Source organism: Rhipicephalus microplus, chromosome 5 (assembly GCF_043290135.1).
Source record: "Rhipicephalus microplus isolate Deutch F79 chromosome 5, USDA_Rmic, whole genome shotgun sequence".
Lineage (NCBI taxonomy): Eukaryota > Metazoa > Arthropoda > Arachnida > Ixodida > Ixodidae > Rhipicephalus > Rhipicephalus microplus.
In genome coordinates this window covers 106,775,698-106,782,527 of record NC_134704.1, presented here as the reverse complement: position 1 = coordinate 106,782,527, position 6,830 = coordinate 106,775,698, and the positions used below count along the sequence as shown (strand labels likewise).

Below are 6,830 nucleotides of genomic sequence, written 5' to 3'. Positions count from 1 at the left end.
AAAGGTTTAGCGAGCGTTGGGCCGCAGTTCCATGAATACAGTGAACTAGTGTATACCATGAAATCGAGGTGGTTAAAGGTGGGAAGTAGACCGGAAGCGCAAGCCGTAAAACAGAGTGCGTGTGTCACCTCTCGTTTAGTTCATGGAATGTCCGCTGGATGGTGGTGCTTCTATATGGGGAATATATGATGAAAAGATGCGAGATGGTGGTACTTGGAGTGTTGAATAGATGGACAAACGGACACACAGACAGATGCATGGATGGACGCAAGAACGGACGCAGGGGCGGATGCATGGACGAACGCAGAGTTAGACGCACGAACAGACGCACGCACGGACGGGTGGATGGATGCATGGACGGTCACACAGACGGACGCATGGACGGACGGAAGTAAGAACGAATTGACGGACGAATGCTTCGCCCCACTCTCCATCATTCGCTCCGTGGATATGCTGCCAGTTTTTTTAGTTACCGCGCACGCCACGAATGTTTATTTTTCAACAGAAATGCAGGAGAAAGCTCTCCCCGGCACTACCTTGTAGGTCAAGATCCAGTGAATATAGCCCCGCCATGGTGGTCTAGTGGCTAAGGTCCCTACTGAAACGTTCCGCATATACAGATCCGTACATACGCAATTATTGGACTACGGAAAGCCGCATCATGCGGAAAGATGCGAACATCCGCAGCTTACGGAAAGCGCCATATCATGCGAAAAGATGCCGACATCCGCAGCTTACGGAAAGCGCCATATCGTGCAGAAAGATGCGGACATCCGCAGCTTACGGAAAGTGCCATATCATGCTAAATTACCCGATAACCAGCTTACGGAAATCAGCATAATGCAGAAACCATGCATCTATCTGCTGCATCTTGCAAAGATCAAATAGACATCCTAGATCTTGAGTAAAAGCAATTGGCCATTCACGTTGTTTGCAAAAGCAAGTACTGTGTAGAAATTTATATGAATATTTCATTCTTAATATGTTGCATGAAGGTGAAATATGTTTGCTATCTGAAACAGCCTTGATGAGTAAACAAAGGCTTGAAAGAAACAAATGTGTTAAGAAGCTACTTAATGAGGGATTGTTCATCGGCATCTTTCTAATTGTCGTGATGCGGAAGCAAAATTACCTTTCAAATAAAATACATTACAAACTACTGAATTAACATGCTAGCGATCATAAATGGTGGTTACATTGCAACACATTATTGCAGTGTTCTATGCAAGACCTAAAGAACTTATAAAGTTATTATTATCAATAGAGAAGCATTACTGTACACACCAGCCCTGCTACAATCAATATATTTTTTTATTTGTCTGTATGCTCCAGCTGTGAATGGTGACATTGCAGTGTTGATGGTACACAAATGAGGTGACTACACCGTAATTTCACGAGCTCCACCTAAGCCACAGGATGGTGGCACAAAACACAATGTAACAGCAATTTTAGAACGAAATGTTTAAACATAAATAATAATCATAGCACTGTGAAAGTGTGGCGCTGTGTTTGTCTCATGAACGCCTTGTGGAGATCGGCGAAATGCTGCTTGAGGCTCCGGCACCACTGTATATTTGGAAGGTCACTGCCATAGAACTTATGTGTCCTTCATAGGCACCTGGAAATGAAAATAATTGGCACAAATAATGTCAGAGACACATGTTAGCACATTAGTTCACATGCACAAGAAATATAACACACAGAATGAAACTGAAAATGTAAGGCACACAATCCTTCATGTTATGCATATATGAATAATAGAAGGAATGAGTGTATAAATTAGTTCTGCCACATCAAAGAAAACAGCATGCTTATCGCAGTGAAAATAACTAGGTTGTCACAATTTTCAATGGTAGAGATAATCGATTATTATGTCCTTATGAAATTATGGTTTAAATGCTTCCTGCACAGTAAAACTTTAGAAACTGCAAGTGAAAGCTCTCAATGTACATTTAATAGTGTGTGCATGTACATCTCCTGCCTTTATACTATACAGTTTGTGCACAAAATTGGCATCTTGAACAATTTTGAGAGTTAAACCTATGCAACTTATGAAGGTTAAAATCACCATGAAAGCAAGCAGGACAAGGCAGGTGCCATTAAAAATCTGTGCAAGCCAGATAACTATAACCGAACTGCACACATATAGGGGAGCAAGAGTACCAGAAATTCGGCTGCTGACCCGCAGGTCGCGGTATCAAATCCCGGCTCCATTTCCGATGGAGGCAGAAATGCTGTAGGCATGTGTGCTCAGATTTGGGTGTACGTTAAAGAACCCCAAGTGGTCGAAGTTTCCAGTGCCCTCCACTACGGCGTCTCTCATAATCATATCGTGGTTTTCGGACGTGAAACCCCACATATAAATCAAGAATAACAGAAATAAACTGCCAACAGAAAAGTTGGGTGCATGTGCTATCTGTAAGTGCTTACACCTTACTACATACAGTATGCTCATTCCATTTTAAATACCGATATTGAAAATAACTGCTCTATTAGGAATGTAAAAGGTAAGGTAGAACTGAACGACTCTACAAAAAGTGACCCTATTATGACATCACGTTTTCTTATAACAAAATTGACTAAGACTCTGAAATATCATTATGCAAGAAAACATCTTCAAAAGAACAATCACGTTTGAAGTCATATATTTTTAATATGGCTACTATGACTATAACCAAGAAATCGACCTCAACATGGCTAATGTTAGTTTTAAAGGCCTATGTTCACTAGACTATGAACTATACCACAAAAAGCACAGCGTTCAGGCAAAGCACCACACAAAAAAAGAAAGCAGTCCTTTTTGTTATTACCTACAATGCCTTTAAGATGGTATTTTTACCTCTACTTCCCGCTTTTTATCAAAGTAACTGGTGTAAAACAAGTTAGCTGAAAATGCACTGTGCCTCCAAAACCTGTTGGTTGAATCTGAATTTTTAAAAAATGGTGAAGCTTGCACTAAATTAGGCTCCACAAGCCTTGGAACAGCGAGACTGCATGACTCTTAGGACTACTTTGGTTACTTGTGTTTTGTTTCTGGGCCTAAGCATAAAGACAAGGGCTTAACTGAATTGCTGCAAACAAACAAATGCTTTCGAAATCAACCGAGCGTCAAAGGATGCTCAGACATTTGTTGTTTTTCGCACTGGGCTATTCTACACCAAACATACAAACCATACTGCCTGGCGACCATCACAGATGTATAGTTTAAAAAATGATGGTAATTTACTCTTCTGAAAATAGCTATTTGCAAAATGTTTTGAAGAGAAAAAAGTAGTGGTCACGTGGGTACCTTCAGAATTTCGCAGAATGTCGTGCGGGTGTTATTTGTGAGAAAAGTTTCAAAGTACCACTTTTTCTTGCCATATCAAATTAGATCTACATATTAAGTAAAGGTGCTTCTTAAAGTATTTGAAGCCGAGTAAAATTCGTGCAATTTTTCCCCTACATAGGCTTTGAAGAATTCAGCCAAACTGTTTATCGTTTGCATTTCTTGTATGGCAATACTGCACTTTGTATGAATATTTGAGCCACAAATACTCACTGCACAGAAGTTATATTTCACGAAAAAAAATAATGTTAGGTCAAGATTACAAATATCACTATATAATCGTTTTTGTCCACATTGAGATGCAACTTGAGCTCTGTGTTTGTCTAATTGAAAATTACTTTAATGTGTAAGTTGAAAGCAAATAAACAGTTCTTGTTATATGGCAAGTATTATCATTACAATTTTTGTTTAAATGAGGAAAATGATCTTTGAAGTCTCCTATTGAGGGCCATGGAGAACTTCGGAACGAAAGCTGTCGTATATCAAATGCAGAAAACAGCCATCATAAGAAAACTTCAAAAATTCATTTCTACTATAAGACAAAGTGTAATCATATAACTTGCCATATAAAGAGAACTGCTTCCTTGCTTTTGATGTGGCCAAAAAATTGCACTAATATTACTGAGCTTCATGCACTACACACAATCACCTTTACTTAATACCTAGACCGAATTTGGTGTAGAAGAGGCAGTATTTTTGAAACACTTTTTACTTTTTACAAACAACACCCAGAGGACATCCTGGGAAGTCCAGAAGGCACCAACGTGGCCTAATATTTTGTTCTCTGCGATATATTTTAGCATTTTGCTGTTTTCAATACAGTAACCGAGCACAATATTTTTTTTTCAAAACATATTTAGTACGGTTGGCAAAATGGCAGGGATGTTTGATGTGTAATTGCTTCACTGCCAGCATTTATTCTTCCGAAGCTCAAGCTATCACCCCTCTGTTACTGCCTCCCTCACATACAATGCCTGCATAGGAAAGAAAAAGAAAGGCAGGTCCGACAAAGTTCGCAAGGCAAGATATTTTCATGTTGGATAAATTCATTACCATAAACAGCAGCAAAATAACATTCATTTTGAGTAGCCCAAGACACAAGCTATATACCAGCATACTAAGAGCCAAGCACAAACTTTTCATTTGAACATGTGTGGTGACAGACAGGAAGCACTTATTGCAAGACTGATCAGTCTGTAATTACCTGAATGAAGTACAATGCACTGTTCAATCCAACACCACATAGGCATCTTTGCTATAGCAAAGCCATGTGTCATTGATTCATGCACTAGATGGGACAATGCAAATGTAACAAAAAAGGTGAAAAAAGAAAACAAGGGAAGGAAAGAAGAAAAGGGGGGTGCAAAGTAGGAGCAGTGTAGCACTACTTTTACTTTGCATCCCCCTTTTCTTTCTCCTTTTTTTCTTCTTTTCTATCATTTATCTTTTTTTTTGCTTCCCTTACCCCCAACCTCCGACAGGAGAACACTTTGTATCAGCGCAACCTAACTTGAAAAGAAGCAAGGGCTGCACTCTTCTGCGTTATAGGTTTTTTTTTCAAACAAACATTTCCAACAGGCACACACGCCTACACCAAAAGATGATGTCATTACTGACCCCATTTAAACTAACACGCCAAGGATGACAAGGTGACTTCTAAAAAATAGGTCCTCCTATCGCAACATCGGCCAGCCTGTCTGAGGCACTTCCACTGTTCACCCTGATTACCCCACTAGATGTTACTATCTGTCGACTCACATCTTCATTTTCGATAACACTAAGACGAGCTTACATTGATGAATACGCACGAAAGTTTAGTGATGTATCATGTATGAGATTAAGCAACTCTGTTAAAAAATTATTGATAGCTTGCTTCCAGGCTTTTTATACTGTAGCCTGAAGCTTCGTACTGTCTTCTATGCACATGAACCAGATTGACAACGTAATGCACAACATGCTTAAGAATACTGCGAGAAACATGATAACGACAAAATGACCGGCCACCCAAATTTCTCGCTGTACATGTTTATAAAATGTTCATGTACACCCAAACGAGGTGCTTATGATACAAGCCAAAAAAACCTACAAGTTGGGCCTTGGAGCCTTCTGGAAGTAGACGTGTTGCATTTTTTCTGTGGAGGGCTTTACACCCATAAGTGAGGAACAAAACTCCTGTATAATAAAGAATGTTGGCAGCTATCAGTTATAGAAAAACCTAATGCAGCTAATCTTCCCCGACACATCTGTACATTTAGAGAGGTGACGTAGCTTCTGTGATTGTGGCAGTAACTCCAACAGGACCAGTGCGAAAATTGGCACTACTTGGCTAGACAAATGTCCAAACATGCCTGCCCGACTCTCTCTAGCCATCCCGGCTGAATCTGACACATGATTTCTTAACTGCTGACTGGACAAAAACAAAACCACTGAAGCACTCACAATACACAGCGTGAAGTTCCTCTGGAGTGGTCAACTTCGTCTTCTGCGATGAAAGAGCAGCACAGTGTACTGATAAGGCACTCCTTGCAATGGTTTTCAATGCCGCACAGTGACCATGATGTTCCTGTCGAAGAGAGTTTGGGGAGCTTGGAGGGTGCTTGCTTTTTTCTGGGTGTTGCTGTCGCTCCTCGTTTTCTGCTCAAGGTCAACCTGCACAAAGTTGTAGACGAGGCCTTAAGAGTTGTATATAATGATATACAAATTTTTGCTGAACACACATTTCCTCGTGGCACACTGAGAAATTTCTTATAAAACTTAAGGCCTCGTATATGCAAACATTTGCAATCGATCCGAAGATGCACTCGACTCTAAAGGAGCAAGTTTGTTATGTAGTGTATATAAAGAAAGGTCATTCAGCACAACCACAACTACAGTTGCACACGAAAAGGACATTTTACACGATCCTGTTTATTTACATGGTCCATTTTATTTTATTTACACGGTCCATTTTACACGGCCCTGTTTTACACGATCTGGTCTGCATGAACTCTTGACCCGAGCACCATATAGATTGAAAGACACACACAGACTTTGAGACAAACCTAGTTTCCCGTGGAGCATCCTCTTGCACTATAAAAACACATCTCAATCTAGTTAGTTGGTCAGAACGAGGTGAAAACAGCTCGCACTTGAAAAGCACGGGCAGAAGGAATGACGCCTGCACCCTGTGCTCCCTGTACATTCTCGTTGAGGGTGCAGTTTTCACCTTATCCTTATGCAATTTCGCATTTATAACATTGTTCGCTGCATAATCTTTGTGGCATTAAAGTGTGTGATACCGTCATGTGTATCGCATGTAATTTATAAAAATAGAATACAAGATAGCTTGATTCAAAAATAACAAAGTGCATCCAGTGCCATGTCCTGTAGCCATTCTTTAGGCAAGTGGCAGAATGATTTATTCTTCAAAACATATCTTACTTGTAACCACTACAAGAGCTAACTCGTGCACTGGCACATTCTGTTTGCCTCTTCAGGTTATAAGGTACCTTTTTTACACCAG

At 40.1% G+C, this 6,830-nt stretch overlaps 1 long non-coding RNA gene across 1 annotated transcript; it reads right to left on the bottom strand.

Annotated features, from left to right (window-relative positions):
* Nucleotides 1-1,293: 1,293 nt before the first annotated feature.
* Nucleotides 1,294-5,898, bottom strand: LOC142817896 (uncharacterized). Its single transcript, XR_012895411.1, has 2 exons — nt 5,768-5,898; nt 1,294-1,618 (listed from the first exon to the last, which is right to left on the bottom strand). It is a non-coding gene; the product is annotated as an uncharacterized LOC142817896 (long non-coding RNA).
* Between the last annotated feature and the right edge of the window lie 932 nt (nt 5,899-6,830).